This window comes from Hibiscus syriacus, unplaced genomic scaffold (assembly GCF_006381635.1).
Source record: "Hibiscus syriacus cultivar Baekdansim isolate YM2019G1 unplaced genomic scaffold, ASM638163v2 tig00111941_pilon, whole genome shotgun sequence".
NCBI lineage: Eukaryota > Viridiplantae > Streptophyta > Magnoliopsida > Malvales > Malvaceae > Hibiscus > Hibiscus syriacus.
In genome coordinates this window covers 1,072,266-1,090,743 of record NW_024063217.1, presented here as the reverse complement: position 1 = coordinate 1,090,743, position 18,478 = coordinate 1,072,266, and the positions used below count along the sequence as shown (strand labels likewise).

The 18,478-nt window shown below is 35.1% G+C and overlaps 1 long non-coding RNA gene and 1 pseudogene across 1 annotated transcript; both read left to right on the top strand.

Moving 5' to 3' along the window:
- The first annotated feature begins 817 nt into the window (after positions 1-817).
- On the top strand, positions 818-14,063 carry LOC120173125. The gene is made up of 3 exons (XR_005521028.1): positions 818-1,220; positions 7,837-7,838; positions 14,051-14,063. It is a non-coding gene; the product is annotated as an uncharacterized LOC120173125 (long non-coding RNA).
- On the top strand, positions 1,627-5,931 carry LOC120173124 (annotated as a pseudogene).
- Positions 14,064-18,478: the final 4,415 nt, after the last annotated feature.

Here is an 18,478-nt window from a genome sequence, read left to right as displayed (position 1 = left end):
ACCTTATTTTTAAGGAAACAATGACTAGGAGCACTATAATTTGCAAAGATCTAAAAGAAAAAAAGGAGAAAAAATGCATGATCGATTCCAAATCACCACTTCTACCTAACCTTAACCAAGATATTATGTTAAAGTAGGCAATGCGAATTAAAAATTATGATTTTTTTTTGTCAATGCATATACACCATAGCCCTTGATTTTTCACGAACGAAACTCAGATTTTCTTTATTAGGTTCTGAGCTGGCTTGACATGTTTTCCAGTTATTATAAGATTAACAATTTGTACTCTTGTTGGAAAAGTAATGGATCCCCTTGAAAGTGAAAGCCTTTTTCTTAATATATATATATATATATATATATATATTTCTTACATAATATCATACATAAAATTAGAATAAATTAAATACAAGTTTATATGAAAAAAGATGAAGTATTTGACTGATTCAATAAAGAAATGATAAAAAGAGATGACAAGTTGAAATTGGTGACTAGTTGTAAGTTCTAATCACCCAAGTTTAGTGCCACTGCCTAATAGTTGTAGTTCACACTCAAAGTTCCAAACTTTATTCTTCTTGTCTTAATTACAACTTCACTTAGTCTTTGGTACAACTTGCCGTACATAATAGGTTCACACGTCCCCTGTTGGTTTTTCTACTTACATAGTAACATAGGAGAGAGCAAAGGATAGAAAGAGATGCCTTTGTGCTTAGTTAATCCTTATCCCATTGTTAAAACCCCAAGAAAATCAAGAAAAAAATCATTCAGTTTTCATTTTTGAAGGAAACAGATGGAACTTTTCAGTTGAAACCTGAAACCCAGAAAGTTATTTACGATCACATATAGTGCGGGTGATCCAGCTTTTGTGGTCCCTTTTGGTTACATTTCATGTGTCAACTTTTCAAACATCTAATCTTTGATTATTTTACATGCTTAAATAAAATGGTTTATTTCATTATCATAGTACCATATATATATAGTTCTGTTTATAAAATATATTTGCATGAAACCGTCCAACCAATTGGGGTCTACAGCTGCTGTTGTTTACTTTGTGTTGAATGCCGATTACCCATTTGACTAAGTAACTCTTTTATATTGTCAACTTTCCAGTTTGTTTATTTGGATTGCTTCATGTTTTAAGCCATGTCGTTTATTTAGTATAATGGTGGGCTCTAACCAAATCCTGGCTGCTGAATAGTATGACGATCGGTTTTCTCTTGCTTGTCTTAATCAGTATTCTCCTTTGGTTTATCTTGTCATCATCTTTAACATTTGTGGTGAGAAATTTTTTGGGTTTAGTTTAAGGGTTAGTTTGACGATCCGGGTTCTGATTGTGTATCATCTTAAGGTGAAGTTTGCTATTTTGTCTGGGTTTACATTTGTTACAATTTTCAATCTTGTTAGGGTTTCATAACAGTTAAAAGTGGTATTGTTTTCCCTTTTACAACTCTGTCAATTGCAGTGCATTTGCTCGAACTGAAAGCGTGTTGCGTTGTAAATTGAATTAGGAGTATAGTTGTTTTGTAGTATTGAAAGTGACTTTTTTTTTTCTGGGTATGTTTTTATGGTTTTTATTGAGTATTTTATAAGATTAAAAATTGCTTTTACCCGTTTTCCAGCACAAGAAATTAGGACTTGTGGAAGAGGACCATTGAAAAATCTTTTTTTTAAATGCAAGTTGAGGTTTTGGATGCCTGTTAATCATGTTGTCTTTGTCTGTTAGGTCCTAGCAAGAATCTTCCTAGCGCTTGGCATCCAATAAGCCGATTTCGGGCCTTCGTCGTATCTGTATGTTTTGAATTCTATATAATGATCGCATAAAACTGTAAATATCAGCCGGTTCAGACCGCAGCTCTTGCTTCCATTTTCAAGTTCAAGAACCTGTTCTTTGAAAGCTTATATCTTTTCGCAAATCCTTTTGAATAAAGACCATGAAAGCTAGGAGGGTAAAGCATTCCGAGGTATGCTTCTTGGTTTTTGTTTTTATCCAAATCTGCAATTTAGATCAAAACTGATGTTTGAATTGTGAACTTGGTTAATTTTCTTGACTTTAGGCCTTTTGGCCATCCATTGTGATGAAGAAATGGTTGAATATAAAACCAAAGGTGTATGATTTCAGTGAAGACGAGGTCGACACCGAGACCGAGAGTGAAGATGACGGTATTGTCATGTCATCTTGAACAATTACTGTTTTCCCTTGTACTTTCTTTCTTTTTATGGTGTTTTTCTTGAATTTTCATCCAGCCTGCTATGTTAAAGACTCGAGATTGCACTGTGGTGAGGACCATACCTGCAGCAGGACATTAGGAAACCAATCTGACCGCAGAAGCCGAATTTCAGGCAAAAAATTTCTTCAATATTTCTTTGTGCTTAAGAGCATATTCAAACTCATCTATGCTGATTCTTCTTGTTTCCTTCCCCGTTCTCGTTTTCTGCTATGCGGTATATATTGATTTCTGTTCATGTGGCCCGGTTCTTAGCCACGCAAGTGAATTTCGGATGATATAGGGGCAGGGGAATAAAATTCGATACGTAAAGCTGTTTAAATATCAGCAATGTCCATATCATTGTATTATTACGGTCTTAAGTAAATTGTTGTTAAATAATTTGTTTTTCTAAATTTGTTTTGTATGGTTTTGATGTTCAGATGCACCCTGTTCGGGTTATCGGTTAAGACACAGGAGGGGGAAATCGGAAACTCTGCGTGCACAGTACATTAATACAAAGGATGTGAGGTTTGTCCACTAGATGCTTATGCTTAAACTGTAAGCCTTAAGGTGTTTTTTTAATTCTTATCTGAACATATTGTGGTTGCCTATAGGGTGACAATAGGCACTTGGAATGTTGCTGGAAGACTTCCGTCTGAGGATCTCGAGATTGATGATTGGCTTTCCTCCGAAGATCCAGCTGATATTTACATTATCGGGTGAGTATTTTCCTTTCGTTGGTGAATCTTATATCATTTGAGGTTTAATCTTCCACATCTTTGCCTGTTGTGGATGAGTAAGCCCCATGTGCATATGCAAGTTATTTGAATATTGGTTTGGTTGTTAGATGTTTCATTTTTCCCCTCCAATATTTTAATACTGGATCTGCTTTGGACAGCTTCCAGGAGGTGGTCCCTTTGAATGCTGGAAATGTATTTGGAGCTGAGGATAACAGGCCGATTCCTAAATGGGAGTCGATCATTCGAAGAATTCTGAACAAATCTTTGGAACCTGAAAGCAAGCATAAATGCTATAGTGCCCCACCTTCTCCTGTGTTACGGACTTCTTCAGTTGCTGATGTATTAGCAGACGAAATAGATGCTCTGCCGTTGCAAATGATGTGCGACGAGTATCTGGAGACTGCTAATGGCTGCGACTTGAAGAAAATGATTTGAAGAAATTTTCTGATATTGGACAAAATTTAAATCTGAAGAGAATATATGGTGTCGATTTTGACACTCGGTTGGACTGGCCAGAACACTCGTTAGATGCAACCCCACAAGTTGTCTCTACACATTCGAAATTACGTAGAGTACTGAGCAGCTCAGCTAGAATAGGCTTTACTCTGGCGGAAAGCTCCATCTTCTGTAGTCCGCAGCCTGCGGTGTTAACAGGAAGCAGACTGCAAAGATCACACCATAGCTCCGGAAACCTAGAGTCAATGTTGCTGCATGAGCTACCAAATCTTGAAGTTGTTGATTCTTTATCTGAAGTATCTGACGAGTTTCCCGAAGAGAAGGATGATACTTTCTTGGAGGAACCAATGGAGCAACATGACAATGATGGCGCAGGGTCACGTCCGATGTATGTAAGGATAGTAAGCAAGCAGATGGTTGGAATATACATATCGATATGGGTACGAAAGAGGCTGAGGAGACATATAAACAATTTGGAAGTCTCTCCGGTCGGAATTGGTCTTATGGGGTACATGGGAAACAAGGTAATGACTAGCTCATAGCTTCTGTAAATACCTTCGAAGGGAATTATACTGGTGGCATCTCTCTAGGGTCCCTGCTTCCATCATTTCAATTCGATATTGAGCTTCTTTGGTTCTTAGGTTTGATGGATCAATGCCATCCAAATGTTGATGTGTTGCAATAGGTACTAATATTGATTGCCTTTATGGTTTTCACTTTTGCAGGGATCGGTTTCAGTTAGCATGACACTTTTTCAATCCAGGCTGTGCTTTGTGTGTTCTCATCTGACATCAGGTCATCAGGTCGGAGCTGAACAAAAACGTAACTCTGACGTGTATGAAATTATTCGACGTACCCGTTTCTCCTCTGCCCTTGATACAGAACAACCCCTAACAATTCCATCTCATGAGTAAGTAACTTACTAATCGTTGTTGAATTATTGACAGGCCCGTTTCTGAGATTTTGGTAACAAATGTTACCAAAATATTGAAAAGCTACTCTCCTAATAACAAATATTGAAAAAATTGGGCTCCTGATAATAAATATTGAAAATTTTGGGCCTTTAGTAACAAATGTTAGAAAAAATATTAACAAAAAAAAGTAGACACTTATACAAATATTAGAAAAAAAGTTATAAAAGTAGGACCCTAATAATAAATATTAGGAAAAAATTTAACGCACAATAATAAATATTAGAGAAAAGTTAACTTTTATAATAAGTATTAAAAATAATTGAATCCTATAATTAATATAAAATTATTTTTTATAAATATATATACTATAAAAGTTTGGGCCCTGGGCAGGTGCCCCTCCTACCCAGGCCCAGATACGGCTCTGATTATTGAGTAACTTAGATTGTTGAGGCTTTTTTCTTATGATTATATCCTTGATCCAACATGAGATATGAGTTTGTAAATGGTTGCTTTCTCTGAACAGTCAGATATTTTGGTTCGGGGATTTAAATTATCGTCTCAATATGTTGGATGCCGAGGTGAGAAGGCTCGTTGCTTTAGAGTGCTGGGACGAACTTATCAACAATGATCAGGTGAGCATCACAGTGATTTAGTTTTACTGCAGCATACAAACTTTTTTAATAACAAAACTTAATGGCTTCAATTCTGTTGCATTCCATAGCTTCATAATGAACTGAGTAGTGGACATGTATTTGATGGTTGGAAAGAAGGGGTAATAAACTTTCCTCCCACATACAAGTATGAAATGGACTCGGATAGATATGTCGGTGAGATCCCTAGAGAAGGGGAGAAGAAGAGATCTCCGGCTTGGTGAGTAATAGCTTTTGTAAAGTAGATATGACACCATTAAAGTCAGAAAAGGTTTACGGAAACCGAACATTTCCCGGCACAATGCCACTGGTTATTCATGAAGTTCCTCATTGTTCAATTGCTTATAACATGCATTAATTCCTTTGATAGGTGCGATCGCATACTCTGGTCAGGAAAAGGCATAAATCAACTTTGTTACCAGCGAGCAGAAATAAGACTCTCGGATCATCGACCCATCAGTTCAACGTTTTTGCTGGAAGTCGAAGTCTTGGACCACCGGAAGTTGAAGAGGGCTCTCAATGTTAGCACCGCTGCCGTCCATCCTGACATTTTCTTTGATGAAAACGAAGACTTTGAATCGAACTTTAGCAGAAACCAGGTAATGAAACTTAACAAGTTACCAAACATACCTTTATGACTGTCCTCTCTGCACTTTTCATACAAGTGCTTGTAAAGACATCTGGAAATGGATATGGCATTATCCAATGATACTTCTTTTTATTGCTCTAATTTGATATTAAATTATATACCATAATTGTTCATTCAATTGTTCATTGAATGTCTAATTACATGTATTATTACAGATGCAGATTTAAGCCGATAAGATGAACGGAAGGCGTCTTCTTATTTGGGAACATGCTCCGAGATGCTACCTGAGGATTCATTAACATAACATTACAGAAATATTCTGCTACTTTGTGTTCAAGAGATAACAGTAGGATATTAAGTAGTTTGGGAGTCCTATTGTGATATAGATTTAACAACAGTATCAAAACTTGTCATTTTAGTGGGGCTGAATGTATAGGAACTAAAATTCTTTTCTTTTTTTCCTGTCATATAGTCACTGTTCCAAGTTCATAGTTCTACAAACTCCTTAAAGGTTGAGTTCTAATCACAAAAATTTTGCAGAAACTTCAGCTTTACAGTTTATCCTGCCTCGTCTTTTTCCATTTTTCTGACGATGGTGCCGAAATAGTGCAAGTTTGAGAACCATAAATTGGAACTTTGAGAAGTTTTCATTGAAAGTTCAGAGTGATGGAAAAGGTTCAATAGTAAGAACCATAAACTGACAATGAATAAACAACAAGAGCTCAAAGGAATCTTTTTATTTTCAAGATAAGTTGGCTTGAGAATAACAGAAGATGCATTAATGGCGCAAGAAAACCATAACTGTCAAAACATGTGTGCCATATATAGATTGATATATGTTGCTGCAACATTCCTATCCCATGAGCCACCTTGCTTCTATATGCAGTATTCTTTTCATTTGCTTCAATGGAGATTACTAGAGCATTCTGCATATTCCTGGTTTTGGTTTTTGACAGGGTTGTCGGAGTACTGCAAAATAAAAACTGATTTTACTAAACTTTAGTAATAGCGAAATCAGGTTTAATCCCAATAGAGCTAAAATTAAAATCTCAATATTAAAACAATAAAAGTAGAATGGGGTTTTGGTTTATGAAATTAAAATAAAAAAATAAAGCTAAAAATAAAATAACGAAAATCAATTCTTACCAAACTTCCAATTCAAAGGTGTGTTCCTCATCCGACTATAATTTTGATCATAGGCTTAAAAGATCGAATTTTCAATCACTTGCTCGAGACCGTAATAAGTATGGTTCCCCATTTATAATTGATTAGCCTACTCATTTGCAACAATCATTCAAATCAAATCTTACCATTAATGATAGCATTAAGAATCGTGGGAACGACTAAAATGAAATCAATTAATTTCGTACATTTACTTCTCCGAAGACTATCATACGCGATGCGAAGTTCGAATAATAAACCGAACAAACACAAATCATGAGACTTACCCCTTGCTACTTGTGATTAGCGATAGAAATCTCAATATCGAATTAAGTCGTCAATTTAATCAATATCAAGAATTCATAAAATAAGAACAAGAAATAAAGATTACTTGAATTAAAGGAGAAATACTAGTTTAGCACAAACCTCACAAAATAACAGCTGAATCGTTTCATCCTTGAATCGGAAATAAAAAGCTTAGCCACTCATAGTGGGATGAAATATAAGAGAGAAGAAGAAATTGTTAAAGATAGATAGATAGACAAATAATCCTACGGAGGTTAATGGACTCTTTATATAGAGAGCCAAAAACCTGAAAGAAATGTAGGTCTCTTTTAATAAAGTCTAAATCAGAAAAGAAAAAAAAGCTAAAAAATAAGAGAAAATAACCTCAGTGACCAAAAATGCCTTATAATATACGATTTTAACCAACTTTTGTTGGATTTGCCAAAATGACCAACTAAATCGCAATGCGATCGATAATTCGCAACGCGATCTCCGGTATTGCAAATCAGTTTCCAGATTCGCAACGCGATTCTGACTATCGCATTGCGATTTTCCAAATTCGCAATGCGAATACGTAAATCGCAATGAGAATACGTAAATCGCAATGCGAATACGTAAATCGCAATGCGAATACGTAAATCGCAATGCGAATACGTAAATCGCAATGCAAATACGTAAATCGCAATATGAATACGTAAATCGCAACGCGAATCTGACTATCGCAACGAGATTCTGACTATCGCAATACTGAATTTCAAATTCGCAACTCGATTTCTGAATTCGCGACAGGTTTTAGTTTCGCAACACAAATGTTTTGGGTATATAACTACGCAGCAGCAGTAACCCATAACCTAAATCCCTAAATATCAACTCATTCCATCTCCATCTATCACTCTCTCCGGCGACATCCGTTCCTATATCCAACGACATCCTTCCCCATCCGGCAACAGGTTTTAGTTTCGCAGCTCGTTTGTTTAGTAAATTAATTTACAATAATGAAATCATCTAATGTTGATCATGTTTGGATAGATTTGTATTTTGGAGGGTCATGGGAGAATGTTCATGGTGTTTTACAATATATGTCTTTACCCATGAATCTTCAACTAAAACTGTTGAAAACATTTTGATATTTCGATATAACAAATTAAGTTAAATGAATTTTAAGATTTTCCAAAATGATTTTCTAAGTATATTCGATATAATTATTCGAATATCAAAACATTACTCCAAATATTTCAAAAATCATTTTTAATCCTTACTTAAGTGTAAAATTAAGTTTTAATCTTTAAACAATTTCAAAATAATCTTTCAAAGTATTTCGAATCATTTCAAAGCCAAAAATTCCAGATTGCTCAGAGAGAACCGATTCCCCCCAAGGGGGTACCGATCCCCCCTGAATGGTTTGGCTCCGAGATTTCCAGAATGCTCGGAGGGAATCGATTCCCCCATAGGGGGTACCGATTCCCTCCTGTTCAACGGTCGAAATATTTGAATTTTACACTTAGGGAACCGATCCCCTATGAGGGGGAACCGATTCCCCCCACGCTCCAAGCATTTTTATTAAACGTTTTCACACTTAAACGGCTATATTATCTTCATTAATTATCCCCAACGTTCAGAAGTGATTCAAGGTGTATTTAAACAAGTTTTGAAGCCCTTGATCAAAAAGAAATCATAGAGAAACAAGAGAGAAAGCATCAAACACCAAGTTTGTGCAAATCAAGCCAATTTTCCTTTCAATATTCATTTTGCTTTCAAGAACACCATTTGTGCTCATTTGTAATTATCTTTGAGTGTTCTTTTCTTATTCTAGGATTTTGCAAACATCTTACCTTGTGAGGTTTTCCTTATAAGTTTGCAAATTTGTAATCTTCTCTTTGAGAAAGAGTGTTCTCAAGAATTGGGGTATATTCTTGAGGGTGTTGTAAGGTTATCTCTTTGGCCTCAAAAGAAAGAACAAATTAGTGAATTTGTTGGGAAATCCTTAGTGTGGATAGCTAAGGTAGTGGACGTAGACTTTGATTGAGAAAGTCGAACCACTCTAAATCGCTATGCAATTACTTTCAATTTTCTGCAAAAGCTTCCACCAAATTTTTAATTGCCAATTCACCCCCCTCTTGGCCAAATCCGTCAATTGATTAACTCAACAATTGGTATCAGAGCCTAACTCATTTGAAGGTTTAATCGCCTCTTGAGTCGATTCGAGAAGAGTTATATCAATTATCAAAGTCATCAATGGCCTCCGTTTCAAACTTCGACTCCGGTCTCGATTCGATGCCCGTCAACAAGCATCCTTTCTTCAATGGAGCTAATTATGCTTATTGGAAGAATAGAATGATGTACTTCATTCAAGCAAGTGACATGGGAGCATGGAATGCTGTAGAAGAAGGATACATCTAACCTCTCACTCATCCAAGGTTGTGGAGTGAATGAGAGACAAGAATGTTCCAGCTCAACTCCAAAGCCATCCATATCATTTTTTGTGCTCTTGGACCAGATGAATACGAAAGAGTTTCATTGTGTACAACCGCCAAAGAAATATGGGACAAACTTCAAGTCACTCATGAAGGTACCGATGAGGTAAAGAAATCTAAAATTAGTATTCTAACGCATAGCTATGAAAATTTCAAGATGAAACCAAATGAAGATATCAAAGCTATGACGGATAGATTTTCAACGATTGTCAATGGTCTCAAATCATATGGAGAGATCATTTCAAATGAAAAGCTTGTGAGAAAGTTAGTCTACTCCCTCCCAAAATCGTGGCAATCAAAGAAGACGACAATCATCGAGTCTAAGGACTTAACGTCCTTAACTCTTGAAGAGCTAATTGGGTCACTCCTCACTCATGAAATGATGCTCGAAGATGAGGTGGACCTCGACAAAATTGACGAGACACCAAAGGAGAAGGAGAAGAAGAAAAACATTGGAGTTGCTCTCAAATCCACAAAAGATGAGAGTGATTCGAATAACGATGACGATGACGAGGAAATGGCATTGTTTGCCAAACGGTTCAGAAAAATGATGAGACCTTATCGAGGAAGAAAATTCAAACGAAATGAAGGCCTAAAAAATGAACCGAAAGAGAAGGACCCAATCATTTGCTACGAATGCAAAAAGCCAGGGCATGTTAAATATGATTGCCCACAATTGAAGAAAAAGGGTCAATCAAAGAATAAGCACAAGGCTCATGTGGCTACATGGAGCGATGAAGAAAGTTCCAATGAAGAGGAACAAGAAGTAGCTAACTTGTGCTTGATGGCATTTGGGGAAGATTCTAAGGTAACTTCTAACTCATCCGATTTTGATGATTTATCCTATGATGAGTTATTAGAGGAATATAATGGGTTGGCTTCGGATTATGATAAATTATTTTTAAAATATAAAAACGATGTTTCAAAATTGAAAAATGAAAACAAACTCATATCCAAAACCAATAACGATCTTGAAAGTAAAATCAAAGATTTGCAAATCAAACTAGAAGAGTTTGAAAAGAAAAATTTAGATTTGCAAAATTTACTTTCAAAGATCAATGATGATCATCAAAAGAAAATTGATGATCTTAAAACTTCTTTTGATAAAGTTGGAACAAAATATTTTGAAAAAGGTGGAAATTCAAAATCCAACTTTGTTAGAAAAAGTTTTAGAAACTACAATCATAGAGGTCCCCAAAGAACCTCTAATGGAAAAATCGTTAGAAGTATGTGGGTTCCTAAAGAACTCATTACTACTAAAGATAAAAATATCCTACACAAATGGATACCTAAGGGGACTAGGATTTTGGAAACTAATGAATATGGACCCAAAAGAATTTGGGTACCAAAAATCAAAAATTAATCTATGTTTGTAGGGAAAGAAGCATTGCTACAAGGCACGGGAAACAAATTCAAATTCATGGTACCTTGATAGTGGATGCTCAAGACACATGACCGGAGACAAAAGCCGGTTCATTGAGCTTAACGCCAAAAATGGAGGAGAAGTGACTTTTGGAGACAATTCAAAAGGTCACATTTGTATTGGTACAATAGGTAATACCTCTTCCATACAAATTAAGAATGTTTATATGTGAATGGATTAAAGCATAATCTATTGAGTATTAGTCAATTATGCGATAAAGAATTCAATGTCTTATTTGAAATTAATGGTTGTAAAGTCATTGACATTGCATCTAATCGGATTATACTTATTGGTCATAGAATAGGGAACATTTACATGGTGCATTTAGATTCTTTTGATATGACTAATTTATGCCTAGTTGCTAAGGATGAACATGATAGTTGGTTATGGCATAGGAGACTAGGACATGCTAGTATGAGTGTTTTGCAACGGCTAATTCAAGGTGATTTAGTTCGAGGGTTGCCTAAGCTTAAATTTGATAATGATAAAATCTGTGATGCTTGTGCTAAAGGAAAACAAAAGCGTGTTTCTTTTAAATCCATTAATGACGTATCAACTAGTAGAGTATTACAATTGATCCATGTAGATCTTTTTGGGCCAACTAGGACTACTAGCTTGGGTGGAAAACAATATGCATTTGTCTTGGTAGATGACTATTCTAGATATACTTGGGTTCTATTTTTAAGTACTAAATATGAAGCATTAGAACAGTTCATCACATTTTCAAAAATAATCCAAAATGAAAAGGGTTACTCTATAACTAGTGTTAGGAGTGATCATGGCACTGAATTTGAAAATCTTGGATTTATTGAATTTTGTAATTCTAATGGTATTAGTCATAATTTTTCAGCACCTAGAACCCCTCAACAAAATGGAGTTGTTGAGAGGAAAAATCGAACTTTAGAAGAAATGGCTAGAACCATGCTTTGTGAAAATAATTTGCCAAAATATTTTTGGGCGGAAGCCACAAATACTGCTTTTTATGTTGTTAATCGAGTAATGATTAGGCCAATTTTAAAGAAAACTCCATATGAAATTTTCAAAAATAAAAAGCCTAACATTAGCTATTTTCATCATTTTGGATGTAAATGTTTTGTTTTAAACAACGGCAAAGAAAACCTTGGCAAATTTGATGCTAAAAGTGATGAAGGAATTTTTCTGGGTTACTCCTTAAATTCTAAAGCTTATCGAGTATTTAATAAAAGAACTTTAGTTGTAGAAGAGTCTATACATGTTGTTTCGATGATAATCCCCTTCCAAGGAAGGATTCTTGTGTGAATGATGATGTAGGTGTTATAAATACAAATGATGTTAGACATGAAGTTAGAGAACCATCATCAAAGGAAGAAACGAAAAATGAAGAAACTCATGATCCTCTTGAGAATCCAACCATTGAAGAAAGGGAAGTATCTTATCCAAGAGAGTACAACTATGTCAAGGGTGGTGAGATTATAGGTGATCCATCCAAAGGGGTAACAACTCGATCTTCTCTTAGAAATATTTATAATTATGTTGCATTTATTTCATGCATAGAGCCTAAGAATATTAAAGAAGCATTAAATGATGAACATTGGATTATGGCTATGCAAGAAGAATTAAATCAATTTGAGAGAAGTAAAGTATGGACATTAGTTGAAAGGCCTAGTAATAAATCTACTGTAGGTACTAGATGGGTATTTAGGAATAAGCTTGATAAGAGTGGTAGTATAGTGAGAAACAAGGCTAGACTTGTTGCTCAAGGGTATACTCAAGAAGAGGGTATAGACTATGATGAAACATATGCTCCCGTAGCTAGGATGGAAGCAATTAGAATGTTATTAGCATTTGCATGTTTTCATGAATTTAAATTATATCAAATGGATGTTAAAATTGCATTTTTAAATGGTTTTATAAAAGAAGAAGTGTATGTGGAACAACCTCCAGGATTTGAAGATTCAAAATTTCCAGATCATGTTCTTAAATTGACAAAAGCTCTTTATGGTTTAAAACAAGATCCTAGAGCTTGGTATGAAAGATTGTCAAATTTTTTAATTGAAAAAGGTTTTTCAAAAGGAAAGGTTGACACTACATTGTTTTTAAAGCATAAAGGTAAAGATTTATTAGTAGTTCAAATTTATGTTGATGATATAATATTTGGTTCTACTAATGATGTTCTTTGCCAAGAATTTTCTAAGCTAATGCAAAGTGAGTTTGAGATGAGCATGATGGGGGAGCTCTCATTTTTCTTGGGACTCTAAATCAAGCAAAGAAAAGATGGCATCTTCATTAATCAAGCTAAGTACGTCAAAGATATGCTCAAGAAGTTTGGACTGGAAAATGGGAAACCTCATGACACTCCAATGAGCTCTTCAACAAAGCTTGACTTAGATGAAGGAGGTAAATGTGTAGATGTTAATTATATAGGTCAATGATTGGATCTCTACTTTATCTAACTGCAAGTAGACCAGACATTATGTTTAGTGTTTGCTTATGTGCTAGATTTCAATCATGCCCTAAGGAATCACATTTACTAGTTGTTAAGAGAATCTTTAGATACCTTAAGGACACTCCTAGTTTAGGACTTTGGTATCCTAGAGACTCTAGCTTTAGCTTGCATGCTTTTTCTGATGCAGATTATGGAGGATGTAAATTAGATAGGAAAAGCACCTCCGGTTCTTGCCAATTCCTTGGAAATATGCTGATTTCTTGGTTTTCAAAGAAACAAAATTGTGTTGCATTATCTACCACTGAAGCAGAATATATTTCAGCCGGTAGTTGTTGTGCACAAGTTTTATGGATGAAACAACAACTTTTCGATTATGGAATTGAAGTAGGTACTATTCCTATCAAGTGTGACAATACTAGTGCTATTTGTCTCACTAAAAATCCCATCCAACACTCTAAAACTAAACACATTGAAATTAGACATCACTTCATTAGAGACCATGTCACTAAGGAAGATGTAGTTCTAGAATTTGTTGATACTTTGCATCAATTAGCGGATATTTTTACAAAACCCTTAGATAAGGAAAGATTTTGGACACTTAGAAGAGAATTAGGTTTAACTGACCTATCTTCACTTAGTGTTTAAAATAATTCAGCACTTTTAATAAATACTGAAAAATGCTCATAATAGTAATTTTTGATTGCATTCATTACTATTAGTTAGGGGGAGTTTATGATTCTTGATGAAAAATTAACTTTATGTTCAAATATTGATTAAAGATTGATTTAATTGTTTGAACATAATTATTTTTCAATATATGAGTTGCCTATACCACTAGAGAAGATTAATTTAGCATTTTGTGTGCTTAAAAGTCGGATTTTTAGCATTTTAGTGCAGAGGGAATCGATCCCCCCATGAGGGAACCAATTCCCCCTTTGAAGGGGAACCGATTCCCCCCATAGGGGAATCGATACCCCCCTGAGGTTCTGTTAAAATCGGGCAGAACACCCCAAAATCCCAAAACCTTTTCCGCAGTTTCTCACCCTCAAACACTCAAATCTCCATTCTTGCCTCAAATCATTGATTTTAATCGGAATTCACTTCAAATATCATCTCCTAAACTTGCAATCATCATTAAAATCGTGCAAACAACATCTAAATCCCCTCAATCTTCATCTTTCAAGGTAAATTTTTCTAAACTCTCTATTTCATTGATTTTGAACATAGGATTAGTTTTAATTAGTTCTAGGTTGAAATAGTGATCGGGCATTGATTGTTTAGTGATTAGAAACTAGATGTTACAACTAATTTCATCAAAAACACAAGAATTTTCCAAAAATTTAAAATTTTCGAAATTAAAAAAAAAATTTGTTGTTTTTCAAATTATTGTGTTTTGATTAGATTATGTTGTTGTTATGAAAACTATACATATATTGTTTATTAAAACCATATTTTTCAAAAGTTTTTCAAAAACTTTGCCCATTATGATTGATTTAGAGAACCTTGAAATATTGATGACTCAATTGAGTTTTGGGATTAATTGAATTGCAGGTTATCCAATCTATTCCGATTTCCTAAACGTGCTAGGTCTTCATCTCGTCGTTCTAGTCTTCAACTAAATCCTCCTCCAAATCCTCCTCCTATTCCTCAAAATCCTATTCCAAATCTTGATCCTAACTTGACTATCCAAAATTCTTGTTTCAATCAACCGGGTCCTAAAGATTATCGTTATTGGTTTTACCAATATTTTGACTCTTATAAGATTAGGGAAGAACGTATCCTATCTCTTCAAGCTATGGTTGTTATTAACTTTAAATATCTCCCTATCTTGCACGAATGGAAATTTGATAAACTTTTCGAACTTGAACCCGTTGTCTATCATCAACTTGTTCGTATCTTCTACTGTAATGCCGTTTGTATCAAAAATCGTGACAAAACCAAAACCATAGGAGTACGTTCCTACCTCCTAGGTTAATATTTCCATCTTGATCCGGATTACATAGCCAATGCCTTAGGCTTGGATAATGAAGGTTTATCAAATGAAAAACAAGTTTTAGGCTCACGATATAAACGAAATGATAGTGCAAGTGTTCTAGATCTTCATGAGCGTTTTCTTCATCTCATGATCACTTGGTGGTTTCGACCATCCGGGGGTCGTTATTCCACTCTCAGAGCTTTAGACCTTTGGTGGTTGCATTGTTTTGAACACAACATAAAAATAAACCTTTCCGAGATTATCTTTGCTGAGATCGTTGAAACCGTTAACCTAGTGCCAAATAAGAAACTCTGTTCTTCACTAGTTTACGGTTGTATCCTTAGTAATCTCTTTTCTAAAGCCGAGCTTCGAGTTGGTCTAGATGCCGCTTTTCCTCTTAAGAAACAAATCAATCTTCTTTCTTTAACAAGAGCGGGATGGGTCAAAAATAAAGAAACCGGTGAATGGGTTCGATCTTCTGCAACTACTCCGGGAGCTAGTTCTTCACAAGCTCCACCCAAAGCTGACGAAGATCTCGAGCTTGAGCAATTAATGCGAGACATCGATGAAGCTGAAGATGAACCTGAGCAGCCCGAGGAGCAGCCCGAAGAGCAAGCACAACAATCGACTCAAATGCCTCCATATTTTCAATCTTTTATGGAGACATTTGATTACCGATATGCGACCATGGATTTGTGCTTTAATTCTATAGAGTCTCATTTATCCACAATGGGAACTCAACAATTAGAAATTCTTCGGGAAATACGTGCAAATAATGAAGCAACCAACGCACGTATTAATGACCTCACTAACGAAATGGCCGCTATACGAGCTCGTTTTCCTCATCCTGACCCAGATATGTGATTAAATGTTTTACTTTGAACTCCAAATTTATTATTTTAACATTTTGAATATTTTGGAATGTTTGAATTTGTGGATTAATGAATTTGTTTTGATTTATGGATGGTGTGAACTTATATGTTTGGTGTGATTTATTCATTATTGCATCATTTATCATTATTAGCAATATGACCAATTTTACCATATCACATTGTTTATGAATATTGATTATGGAACTAATGGCTAACGTTTCTCTTGATTGTGATCTTAGCAGCTTATGCATACATATACCTAATCAATTGGCTAAATGTTTTTCACGTTTCTTTGAATCTTTTTGATTTAACAAAAAGGGGGAGAAGTGTGTGTTTTAAGTGTGTTTTAAAAATGATAAATGGGAGAAGTGTTAAAGTAAGGGGGAGTAATTTCAAAACTTGATTTCAAAATCTTAAAATTACTAAAAATGTTTTGTTATATCAAAAAGGGGGAGATTGTTGAAAACATTTTGATATTTCGATATAACAAATTAAGTTAAATGAATTTTAAGATTTTCCAAAATGATTTTCTAAGTATATTCGATATAATTATTCGAATATCAAAACATTACTCCAAATATTTCAAAAATCATTTTTAATCCTTACTTAAGTGTAAAATTAAGTTTTAATCTTTAAACAATTTCAAAATAATCTTTCAAAGTATTTCGAACCATTTCAAAGCCAAAAATTCCAGATTGCTCAGAGGGAACCGATTCCCCCCAAGGGGGTACCGATCCCCCCTGAATGGTTTGGCTCCGAGATTTCCAGAATGCTCGGAGGGAACCGATTCCCCCAGGGTACCGATTCCCCCCTGTTCAACGGTCGAAATATTTGAATTTTACACTTAGGGAACCGATCCCCTATGAGGGGGAACCGATTCCCCCCACGCTCCAAGCATTTTTATTAAATGTTTTCACACTTAAACGGCTATATTATCTTCATTAATTATCCCCAATGTTCAGAAGTGATTCAAGGGTGTATTTAAACAAGTTCTGAAGCCCTTGATCAAAAAGAAATCATAGAGAAACAAGAGAGAAAGCATCAAACACCAAGTTTGTGCAAATCAAGCCAATTTTCCTTTCAATATTCATTTTGCTTTCAAGAACACCATTTGTGCTCATTTGTAATTATCTTTGAGTGTTCTTTTCTTGTTCTAGAAATGTGCAAACATCTTACCTTGTGAGGTTTTCCTTGTAAGTTTGCAAATTTGTAATCTTCTCTTTGAGAAAGAGTGTTCTCAAGAATTGGGGTATATTCTTGAGGGTGTTGTAAGGTTATCTCTTTGGCCTCAAAAGAAAGAACAAATTAGTGAATTTGCTGGGAAATCCTTAGTGTGGATAGCTAAGGTAGTGGACGTAGACTTTGATTGAGAAAGTCGAACCACTCTAAATCGTTGTGCAATTACTTTCAATTTTCTGCAAAAGCTTCCACCAAATTTTTAATTGCCAATTCACCCCCCCTCTTGGCCAAATCCATCAATTGATTAACTCAACAATAACTGTCATTAAAAAAGTTAACTTATGAAACTCTAATGTTACGTGTTGCAAATAAATTGAATTTAGAGCCCTTAAGTGGATTTAGGCTATCTTATCAGAGAAATCGTAAAGTTTATTTGTTAACCGACAATGAAGATGTTGAACGATTCATTGCTTATATTGGTGTTTCAAGTGATGATGTTACATTGTATGTTGTTGAACATAGAAGTAGTGAAGTAGGGTCAGTAGCGGGTAGTAATCAACTAAGTTTTTCAACCCCAGTTTATGGTGCTCAAAATTTAATGGTTCCACCACAATTTCATCACCAAGCAAATATTGTTTCACCACATTTCCAATACCAAACACAATCTCAAAACCCACAACCTTTCCCTAATCCAAATCCCAATCAACTTTCAGCACCAAATTCCGGTTTTTGTATTGACCAGTTAGACGATGATGAGCCAACAGAAAAAATTGTGAGTACTAGTCAGTATTTGAAATTTGATCTTGGTCAATACCCGGACTTTGATATTGGTCAATACTCGAATTTTGATGATTTTTCAGAAGAAGAAACAGACCATGCGTGTAATGATTTTGATATTGGTTAATACCCGAATTTTGATGATGAAACAGCCGTTGCCGAGGAAGATGTTGTTGATGATAATGAGGAGGAAGTTACGACTGTAAATGAACATGTTGAACATCCATTCTGTAATTCATATAACCCTGAAGAAGAAGAAATCCCCAAAGAAAAGTCCCCGAAGAAAATGCCACGGGAGTATAACTGGAATATGCCAGAATTACTTCAGATACCGGAAGAAGAGTTGGTAAAGAT